The sequence below is a fragment of the Plectropomus leopardus genome, chromosome 2 (assembly GCF_008729295.1).
Source record: "Plectropomus leopardus isolate mb chromosome 2, YSFRI_Pleo_2.0, whole genome shotgun sequence".
In the NCBI taxonomy this organism is placed as follows: domain Eukaryota; kingdom Metazoa; phylum Chordata; class Actinopteri; order Perciformes; family Serranidae; genus Plectropomus; species Plectropomus leopardus.
The window spans coordinates 16,198,058-16,210,531 of NC_056464.1; positions in this window are offsets into that span (position 1 = coordinate 16,198,058).

Sequence of the window (12,474 nt, forward strand, 5' to 3'; positions counted from 1 at the left end):
CCTACCTGCCATCATCTGCTACCTCTTCCACTGAGACAGGTGCCCAAAAAGCCATCCATCAGCGGGGACAGGCGCAGCCAATCACGCCTTCTCAAACCAGCCAGACGTTTACCCTCGCTCCCAGGTGGGTGGGCGGTAATTGTCAGGCACAACTTTGCCCACCTGGCAAGCTGCCATGGGACGCAAAGAGGTAGTCTGACAGGAGGAGAGGGTGGAGGGGAATGAGGGATATTTTCATGGAACAAACAGACGGTTAGGACTGGCACAGAGAAGTGTGGCTGAGCAAACCTGATGACTCATCCGAGATACGCAGTACGACACTTCTAATTCCATTGTTAAGTCACTGTCTTTTCTTCGCTCCTTGCTGAGTTTGGCTTACGGTGCTTCCCCCCGTAAACACCCCTGCTTTGTAGCTCTGCCATCCCGGGCCACTTTGGTGATTGTCGTTATGCTGCCTCAGCAGCACGGTGCCCCGAGGAGAAGAGCAATCATGCTGGTGGAGGATTTTAAATTTCACACCCGTACTGTGGGAGGGAATGGGACATGGGGGGCTATGGACAAGGTGCTAATTGAGGAGGCGATACACCACCTGTGCGTGTTCCAAGGCGAGCATTCATCCAAATAGCTGATGCAGGGGCTTCAAACTAGGCTGTGAAGTGAGGCATTGGCTCACTGCTTTCTTCGCCCGTAAGGATGCTGAGAGAAGCTATTCTGAATGGGACCCCAGATATACTACAAAATCCGTCTTAATTGCTCTTGAATGTGGAAAACAGCCAGCTTATTGTTATTTCATGTCTACGTGGGTGTAATACACCACAGCCTTGCAAAAACCCAATTGTTCATCACACAGGCATTTCTAGCTTAGATTTTCCACTGTTTCAGAACAGAGCGGTGCAGGCATTGTAAGCTACGAGATGTGCCAGTGTTTATGGCGTTGGATGGCGGAGGGCCCGATTCAGATGTCCGCCAGGCGATTGGGGCTGTCACATAGGCTGGTCGGGGGAAATCAGAGCAAAGCTGAAGACTACTCTTCCAGTCATCAATCACCTGCCTGTAGCTGGCGAGCGAGCCAATCCGCCCAGGCCTCGGGCCCCAGGATTCATCAGAGGGGACAAGGCCTGACATCCAGAAAAATGAGTTCAACCCTCCACACGTCAAGACAGATCGGTGCCCAATGTCACCGATTCGCTAAGCACGAGAGCTCTCTATTTAAAGGGGATAAAAGAGATAGAAAATGTGTATCCATACAGTATCCTCTTCTAGTTTTCTTCAAATTCTGGCAGTTGGTCCCAAGTGATCAGCTGTCTAGGCATTCCTATAGCAAGGAGTTATAGTAGTAGTGCTCATGTGTCTCTCAGTCATTCTGCCCTCCCTCTCTCTCTCTCTCACACTCACACACACACACACACACACACACACACACACTCACACTCACACTCACACTCACACTCACACTCACACTCACACTCATCCGGGCTGAGGAGATGAAGGGGAGAGTCATCAGGCTGAAAATGATTAATGCCCCTTTTTGTCCATCCTGGCATCTGCAGCACATCTGCCCTGCTGGGACCAGGACAGATATGGTACCCGCTTCAAGGATTAGGCTGCCCTTCGCCCTCTCTCCTGAGGCTGCAGGTAAAGGATCCTTCTTTGCAGCTGGCTCCTCCCACTCTTCAAACACCCCCCTGGGTAGCACAGTCTGGGCCCACCAAGGAGCTCAGCACATTAAGCGAGGATGATATTTATGATGTGAAATGGCCTGCTATTTATTCAGTGTACAGAGGCAGCGTAGTCCCTCTGACTTCTTTCTCCCGCTCTCTCTCTCTCCACCCTTTTTCCACAAATCTGTCTCTACTGAACTCTTGGACTCTACTCTGGATTTAATTCTCCTGTCTTTCTTTTTCCATCTCTCCATCTGTCAGGATTTTCCTTTTGCACATTTTGAAATATTTCCTGTGCACTTAAAATTCTCAGTTTAATTTTATTTTTGATGCACAGATTTAAAAACCGTCTGAAGGCCCTAAAGTGCACCAGTGGGTCATGTTTTTTTGACTACACAGATACAAATATTATTGATGGATCTTTGGTGCAAAAGTAATGTGTAGCAGCCTGCTGAAAGAGAAATAAAGGTGCAGATTTCCACATAAGGAAGACTATTTCAGTTAGGGCAGTTGGCAATCATATCCATCTGACATAAAAGCTGACAGGAGCTATTAAGTAAGCATATAAAACATTTTTATCAACCTGCATAAACAGTGTCATTCAAAATGTTCTGTTCTATAAAACCGTGAAGAGACAGGTCTTTTTATCCACTGAAATGGTTGGAAAATCATTAAAACTTTCTCCAAACTTTATACACTCAAGATTTTTATTGCTCCAGTATTTTATCCAGACCAGTCTGAAAAAATGTAAGATTAATTTTTGTGGTGTGTCCTGTTTTATGGGACTGGGATGAGCAATTTGCATCTACATACACAGTGGATCAGATATGTTTTAATCTATTTCAAACTTAAAAAGATAGAGAGGAACCATACTCTAGTTTGACAAACTTGCAAAAACTGCTCTTAAGGTAGCCCAGATGATATTTCAGTGACAGTTTATATTCTCCTAAATCATTAATAATTTTCTAGAAGGCGATCCAATGAAGTTTGGCACAAATTACACATGAAATTGAGACGTTGTTCAATAATTCCTCTAACAATTAACGGATTCCAATTCACTGCTCACGTCACGTGAGGAGTCTTTCAGTCAGCGTACAGCATGTCAGCTGAACAAGCAAAAACTGAAGTTTGTCTGCCTGCAAGCATATATTACAACATGTGAAAAAAAAAACAAGTTCAAAAAAGTTACCATTGAAAAAATTAGACTCAGTGAAATTCGATTTGGCTTTATGAGGAACTGTTTTTTTTCATGGATATTCTTATAAAAATCAACTACTAAGCGCACCACAACTAACCACAATAATTACAATCACTGATCATAGTAACTGGACCAATAAAATAAAATGTTACCAACAATTTTTCAACATGCTCAGGGCAAAAGTCATGTATTATGACTTCTTCTCAGAATGAATATTCCATTTCGACTTTGATTACAAGGAACACAGGTTTTAAAATACAAAAAAACATAACATTTTGGAAAAAAGTTTTTTAGTGTGTGTTATCTTTTACTTCTTCACTAAAATTTGGCATTGACACTGATGTTGGGATATAGCGTCAGATAAGGCAATTGTGCATTAATGGGATGTCAGTCACAGAGAATAAGGAAGAAAAAAAAGGAATAAATAAACAAATAAACCGATATCCAGTCATCCAGCATGAGGTCACTATAAACAATTCACTGTTTGCCAGGAAGTTAAACTCCTCATATAACGGAGTCTCAATGATCAAAGTTCATATGTGGAAAACACTCATGGATGGCTATAAATACAGAAAAAAATAGATGCAAATAAATAGAAATATAATGCAAAAGCCAAAGCCGACAGGATACACAGGACGCCAATAAAACATCAATACCCCCAATACCACATCATGGGATCTGTGAACACGCTGGAGAGTCATTTTTAGCCCGGGTGGAAACACACAGACACACAGACACACACACACACACACACACACACACACACGCACACACACAAGCCAGGCAGCTAAGAGAAAAGAGAAAAGCCGAGGGGAGGAGTGTATGAGAGTATGACAGTGGATCAATAGTTGTGTTTGTGGCGGTGCTCCCACAGGAGTGCAGCAGTATATGAAAAGCGGCTGCTGATGGCTGAAGGTCCTCTCAGAACATTCCCTGTGTGTTTAGCCCAGAGCCAAGGTTAAACCCAGCACAAAGACGCCACAAAACCTCAGCCTGCCTCCCCGGGGCTACATACACTCACACAGGCCAGGCCCACAAGAGCCCTTTCTTCTTTCCCTGTGTGTGTGTGACACTGTGTGTGTGCCTTGTGGCGACAAAATGGTGAATCCTCAAATATAGTGACACAGCCACAGGCCTGCACAGAAGCTTAACTCTTTCATTTGTTTTGCCTCATCATTAGGGTGTTTTATCACAGTAACTAGCTGTAATTAAATTAAGGATGATACTGGATCAGACTTGTTGCAGCGAACTCATTATTTAAGAATTAGACGACAGCCACGTTTCCATATAGGGTTAATATTTTGTAAATAAAGTAATGTATTTCATTGAAGGCAGATTGTAATTGTGAGCCAAAGCAGAGTTAACCTCAGTGATTTATCCAGACTTAATTTCCATCTTAAGACCTCTTTATTGCTTTTACTAGCATTAAACAGCCCCTCTGAGAGAGAGGCAATAACTGCAGGGCCATAACACTGCTAAATCATGCATTTAAAGCAGCATAATGTGTATATAGAAGTTTCACTGCACCCAGGGTGACTAGAAACTACACAGGCTCAGACAAATAAATGTAACATTGCTTTTCTCTGGTTGAAATTAGATGTAAGAGGGGAAAAAAAGTAACTCTCCCTGGGCTCATTTCCCCCCCAAATTGTATCTTATTCTCCAGATTCTCCCCAGGCTGAGGATTCGTGTTGTTGTTGATTACAGAGACGGAGAAAAATAGGAAGCTTGTCATGCTCTCTACAGTAATGATAGGATACTCTGTCAAACAGCTCTCAAGGTGTCGACATTCCTTCACTTCAGCCATCCTCCTCGTGTACAGGCCGTAACTAGCTGCGATGTGCCTCGACAGGCCGTCATCGCCACAGAGGACTGATGGAATACTAATTAGCATGCCACCACTTGAATTATTCATGCATCTTAATTAGGGGAGAGATTTCCCATTAGGCTTTTAGATGTGGCTTAAGAGTTTGACTCCTGTTTTGTGCTAGTGTGTAAACTGAACGCACACACAAACATAGGCAGCTACCTAGAGTGTGGCGGCGGATACTTGTGCACAAACGCACCCCTTTCTTAAATATACAGACAAAACTGTTGGCATAAACACATGACACAAGTTTTTTTCTGCTAAAAAGTACATGAATAATAAATAACAGCTGCTTCTCTGCAAGGCTGCACAGAAAACATACACGTCCTGCTGCCCAGCTATAGAGTTCACTAATTAACTAATGTGCTACAGTTCAGACAGCAGTCAGTAGCTACCAGTGCATAATATTCCTCTCCATCTCCGTGCTTTTCTTTTATGCTGAGGTACAGAGCGCTAGCTGGCTCGAGCCAAAGCCACATCCATCTGCTGCAGTTTAGCAGGGAAATTAGGCACTCAATGTAGCATATTTGTTTAAGTAATTGGAAAGTAATTAATAACCTGAAAATATAATAATGTGCTCAGCAGCAGCAGCTCTTCTTCTGCAAACCATTCAGGGGGAAATATAATGGCTGGTGCCAAGTGTGTGCGTGTGTGTGTGTGTGTGTGCATGTGTGTGCATGCATGTGTGTGTGTGTGTGTGTGTGTCTTGTCAGCATATTACAGTGCAGCTGTTTTATGCATATCTAGGAGGGAGATAAATAGGAATGACAGTAGAAAGGTAAGAGGGGGGAGAAATCAAATGGTTGATTCATAGGTGAGGCACCGATGAGGTGCTGTACATGACACCACTCAACAGGGTGCTCATTGGCCGCCGCGTTTGGCTGTAAATACTGTGGCACTGGCTCTCATAACTGCACAGTGAAGATGGCGGCGAAATAGGAGCCCAAGGATTAGGCGGACATTAAATACGGCCTCTAATTACGCTGTTCGGAGATTGTTTTTTTATAAATATTTGATGAAATGTCATCTGCGGCTCTGAGGTGCTGGGAGAGGGGGTGTGAAGAGGGCTGGTGGAGTCTCAGTTTTAACACTCACACATACAGTACATGTTGACAGTCTCAGTGCCCTTTACACATTGTTTCTCTCATAGTCATACTGAGAAGGTTTTTTTAAACAGTGCAGCAAACTTGACTTAGAATTGCCATATAATAAACCAGCTGATGAGCTGATCAACTATTCATGAATTTTATAAGTACATTTTCTACCACCAGAGTTTGCCTACAGAAGGTCCGCAAGTGTCTTATTCTTGCTGTAATAAAGCAGAACGTGGCAAACTGTACATGTTCTGTATACTTATTTCCCAAAATCTGACAAAGTGCACCAAGGTTTTCTCTTTCATGCAACTCGTGAGTTTTAATTTGTGCCATATTCTGCCAAAACATAACCTTGAGCTTTTCAGACCGGGACTGGCAGCTTATGGAAACAGGAACTTCCTTTGAAGATCAAAAACTAGCAATATATTTGACAAAATATTTAAAGTCAATGAGGATTTCAAAAGTTTATGAAGATAACAAAAGCTATCAACATATTTGACAAAGTATTTAAAGTTATGTGCTCTACCATTCTTATATTTCCCATTAATGTTACTGATTCAGTTAACTGCTTATGTGGGCATGACAGTTTTAAGTCAACTCAACCAAAATCAACAAATTTTAGAACAATGTTGTATGAGATGTTACTGTATGGAGTGGAAAACTCAAGGATGGGCTTAAGAGCTTTATTTTGAACTAAAAAGTGCTAATAGAACCTTATGTATAAAGAGAGATGATCTGTTGATGTTTGATACAAACCAACATTACCAACATATTGTCTTATGAAAAACCACAGTGTAAAGCCTTGTGTTAAGAAAAAATGACATGTCAAATATGTGTGCACAATTCAGGCTTTTTCCTATAAATCCTTTTTTCCTACAGCAAGTTTATGTGGACTGGGGACATGTAAGTGCATGCTACAATAAATGACTAACTGAAAGACCTGCAGCTAAACAGGTGGCATGGTACAGGTTTTATTGCTGTATCAGATGTGAAAATAATCTACTAGTATAACAGGTACTTAATATAGTATGGCTTATGGTGAGTTCTTATTTTGCTTCACAGAGGGTGTTTTGGCTCTGTGTCGTTTTCATGAGCCCCGATGGCTTGTTTATTTACACACACCTGCACCTCCTGGGAACCTCTCATTTACAAAAAAGAACTGCATACAACCTGCTATTAGATCACTCGATAAATCTACATAAACATTGCGTCTTTCAGATGGATGTTCCTTTCTCATCCCTGTCTGTCTGTCTGTCTGTCTATCTCACTCTCTCTCTCTCTCTCTCTCTCTCTCTCACTCACACACACACACACACACACACATACACACACACACATGTCTCGCTCCCTGAGCGGATGCCTAAGCAGCTGTTGCACAGAGCTCTTTGGGATCGTTGCCTACATGATCGAACTCCACAGTGGAGTTTGCCGAGTGTCCTTGAAAGTGTGCATCAAGGACAATGGATCCAGGTGGAAGGAGACAGGAGGGATCTCCCAGCTTGCTGCTGCTGCTTTGTAGCTCCACTAAGACGGTAAATTGACAGCTGTTTCACTGCTTGACAGAGCTGTTTTTAAATTCCTATTTTTCTACTTTGCTGAACGACAGTGAAACGACTCATGAAGAACAGCAGGTGATGCAGATGCATAGATTTTACGATATGAGAGGTAAATCAGGGTCATTTTGCTGTGTGGTCTAGATGTCTACATATATTTTAACATGGGCCTTTGTGTATATTTTAGTGGACTTTTGCCTTCATAATCTGCTTTTTAATTTCAGTGGCTTGTATGCCATGTATCCTAAGATTCAATATTTTGTGTTTTTATCAGATAATAACATGCAATATGTTCTGTATACCAGAGTTTGACTTTCCAGTTGACATAGTTCATAATTTGGTTGTGCACTTTCTGGGTAACAACACTACTAAGCAAAGAGACAGACAATTCTCTGCAGTCTCTTCACATACCCATAAGAAATAACCAAGCCGGGGGGTGCTAGCAAATAGTAAGTTGCTGAGATCTGAAGATGTGGCAACAACGCTATGATTGAAAAACACAACCTGTCTGGTGATTGTACCATCTAGCTTTGCAAAAATATTTGGAAAAGTAAACTTAGGCTTACGGTTACCTTTTTTTGTTGGTCATTAACATCCATCACAGTTTACAGACCAATGTTTTGGTTCAACATGATCAGGGAGAGATTACTAGACATTTTGCAAGTGCTAACTTTGGATTTAACCCACTTGAGACAGAGTAAATCTCCATAGACCCTCATGTTTAAATGCCCGCCTTAAAAGAAAAAAACATGTTTACACCCTGGTACAAATCCTTACAGCTCTTTATAGCCTGGTCTTCATAGCTATTTTTAACATTCATGACAACTGTGTGAGGAGTAATTTTTTTTTATTTTTATAACTCACCCGTTTATATTTAATGAAGGCTCAAAGTTAATACAGGGCCTGAATGACAGCCTGACAGCAAGGCATCACGACAGTCTGTGAGTCATATCCACCAACCACTTCTCCACACTCGTACAAATATGCTGACTTCTGACTCCCAACACCCAAGATGCTGACAGCCAAAATGCCAAACTCTAGGCTCCACAATCCACAAAGCAGTGGCTGATGACACTGTAGCTAAATTCATTATTTATACACTCTATGGTGTTACTCAAAAAAAAGTAGTTTAGAGCTTTCTGACTATTCACTTCCTGCCTTGACAGACTTTATTGTAGCAATATTGCTACTACTATGTTCTTTGGTTGCAGTAGTTTCTTTGGAGACTACAATGTTATCTTTCATGTTAATCTAATGTCGGAAAACACTAAACAGAACACATGCACACAATCCTTTTAAAAAAATGTTCACTGCGCAGGCCTCAGGGTGCCATCTGATTTGGTGTGAAATACTAATCCTCTCATCAATCCAGATAGGATCATCGATGGCTGCAGCCATGATAAATATGTATACTTCATCATGAAGTCGTACCCTGAGGCTGCAGTGGAGCCTCAACCTGATATCAGCAAGAACAGGTAACTGAAGTCTCAGGGACAGGAGCGCGGTTACACAAAGAAAGGTGTGTGTGTGTATGAGTTCCTGCTTATACCAACATTGGTGGCAGATTTTTTGGCTTATTGTGCTTCAACGTACGCAAACACATAAGCACACTTGTCTAAAGATGGAGAAATGAGCCTGTCCAAACACACGCAGTATGCAGAAACAAAAGGAAAGTATATATCCATGTTGCTGTGCCATGCGACCTTGTCGGCTCACCAGAGCTCATTACAGAGGAAAGCAGCAGTGGAATTGGTAGCAATGAAAAGTAGACATGACCCCCAGACTGTAGGAGGCAACATGAAAGCGCTCAGCTATCAGGAGGAAAGAGAGAGAGAGGGGGGGGGGGTACTGTAAGAACGGAGCTGTCCACAAACTCGAATGTGAACTGTAGTAGTTTGCATAATTTAAGGTTAATGAGGAAACAACGGCAGATAAAATCTCCCTCGTTTTATCCTGGCTGGCTCGGCTCTACCGGGGCGCTTTTCATTAAAAAGGCATCAGAAGCAGTGCATTAATGACCTGTGAATTTATCAAAGTCTCAACTCATTTCATATTACATCACGCACACAGATGGGGGAGCGTATTTCCTTTTCAAAGAGACGCCCGGTCGTATTTAGCTGTGGTAGATCAGTGAAGCAAACATGCAGTAACTTCTCCACCTCTTTCCAACCCATATTCTAATGTTACCAACCACTAATGCTCACAAACTGTAAGATGCATACAAATTCACAGAGGTAGCTTCCCACTGATGGGTTGATGCCAATACATAAATATTAAAGCTCTTAACTGTCTTTGAAGGAAATGTTAAAGGTTAAAAAGAATGTCATTAGTCATTAATTCAGCTTGAAAGCACCGCAAAAAATGAACAAGTCATGCAGAATATCCAGCACAGCATGCAAAACATCATATTACTGCATTAAAAAAATAAGCATACTGATTGTGTGTATATGCATAAATGTTGCATCAAACATACACGAAACTTTAACTCTTAATGAGTGTTTCAGAGGCAGAGGCAGTCTTTGGCCCTCTCCTTCTCAGTTATCTGTACAGAGAAAATTGGACAGGGGGACACACCGTTCTCCTTTCCAACAGTCATGTCTCCTCTGTACACCCCCCTACACCACCCCCATGTGCCTAATCACACCTCCATTTGCATGGAGAGCCCTGAGAATCAGCCTCAATAACGCTGCACTGCTTTGAAAGATGGGTTTTTAATCTGCGAGAGGAGATGAGTTTCTGACCCGCACCTGTTTGTTTCCATAGTTTCTTTTTCCTGTCATACAAAAGTGACCGGTGGGTAAATTTGCAGAGGCAGGATAGCTGCTCGGCTCCCTAAGTACTGTCATTGTGCATTCATTAATATCCCCCATATCTGACATGGCGGGGAAAATGGTTCTTGGCGAAAAAGGGTACTTGTCGTGGTGGGTGAGACTCCCTAACAGGCAATCAGATGGGCTGACAGCGAGTGTCAGCTGGTGTGTGTGTGTCTATGGGTGTATGTGTGCAGGCAAAAAGAGGGCTGCAGTCTTTGAGAGAGGTGTGGGTATTTATTCTTCTCCCATTGCCCTCTATTGACCCATGTAATGGGGAATTTTACAAGGGGAAGTGTTTGAAATATCCTTTGGATGTCGGTAATGTGTTCATCTGTGAGAGTGTGCCCTGCTTTCTTCCTACTATCTGCCTCTCTCTTTCTCTCACACATAGACACACTGGTGTAGCCTGTGCATGTATAACATAATACTGCAATGTGTGATATGGTATATGGCTCTTTACAGTTTTATTTGAGATTTTGATCATACTGTATTCCAATAAATGTAGCGATACAAACATAAAAACACTGAACCCCTTTATTTAGCTCACTTATGGAGTCTAGAGCACACCATAGTTTTTTCAAGAAAAATGTGAACTTCACAGCCTCTGCATTATTCAACACAAAAGAAAGCTGTATCCCTGCAATAAATATTTACAAATTTCTGGCATTAGCATCTCAACACAGTTGCTAGGACACAGTCCCACACTGGCTTCCCACCAATGAACGCTAAGGTAGTGCAGTTTTTCTACTGAAGGTGAAGGATTTTCAGATCTGAAAGCCTGTTTGCCCGTGATGAGCCAAGTCTGTGCAATAATTCAAGCCAACCGACATTAACACTGCATTGACCAACTACCATCAAAATGTCCATAAATAAGGCATTTAATTCCCACCATAGCTTCTCAACAGCATAAAAAAGAAGAGGAAGGATGGGCTCGACAGTACGTGGAAGCACCCACCAATGAAGGTACTGTATGCTACAATGTAAACACACAGAGTTTTTGTGCTCAGCAAAACTACAGCAGGTAAATAAAGGTAAGACAAAGTTTACAATTAGCCGTCTTGCTGTTTAATGTATTCAGCTCATGCAAATCGCTGCCATACAATTTAAATATTCCAGGCCGAGATGCGTTAAGCTGCCATGAGTTTACCTTTTTGTAAAAAGCAATTCACTTGCAACCGTGAATACAAACAAACCTTCAAGCATATTTCACTACACAAACAGCTCATCTCATCTTCCCACAGAGAATAAACAGATGCACACACACACACACACACAGGCACAAATATGCACAGATTTGAGGTTCAGGTGGATTTTGACACACATCCACGGCACACAAGTAAAAATAAACACAAACACACCTACTCTGATTACCCACAGCTCCCGCATCAAAAAAGATCCTAAACAAGGCACATCTCAGCACACATGCTAAACTTCATCACCTTGTTTACAGTGTCTGTTTATAGCTGGATGTGTGAGGGTGCTTTAGTGCGGCAGCAGCCTTCATCTTGCCATTACCACTCCGCTTTATATTGTTGCCAAAATCACAGGTGACAGGCCACTTTTCCTGGGCGCTCTGCACAAACCCTCCTCCTTAGCACGCGCTGTGGGCAGAGGCACTTGACGGCGATAGCACCCGACACACACAGGTTTCATATATTCAGCCCGAGTATGAGACGGCAGAGGGAAAAAAGGAGGCAGTGAAAGGCTACCATTATCGCTATTAACTGTCAAAGTCACCTTCACCTCGAGCACGGCCCTTTCTAAACACAAAAAAACACACATACATACATATTCGCGTGCGGCAACTGGCATGATTCAGGATGTTGATGGATCAAGTCGTGAAGGAGTGAATGCATGTTATTTAAAGAAAAAAAAGACAGACATAACAGAAGCAAACAACTCGCAAACAACAAAAACGTCTCCCTGAATTTCTGTTGTCATCACCGTGCCATACCGGCAGCCCCTCAGGATTGCGTCTCACCTTTACTTTTACTCAGCAGACGGCATTAAAGCGTGGCACTGTGGTACAACGGAGTGTCTGAGCATGTCAGCTGAACACCTGCCGAGCGCCCCACCAGGATAACTCGGGAGCCTAATTATCAAGCAATTTGAAACAGCATTCTGTTGCCTCTGCCTCTGTTTTAATTAGGGGGCGTTGGCTTCCAGAGGTCACACCAAATGAGCTTTTAACTACTGTCATTCCAGGAGAGGATATCTTTCCATACTGAAGGCAGCTCTCCTGATGCTACTTTGTAGATGACAGGATTGCGGGCAACTCGCCAAAAACA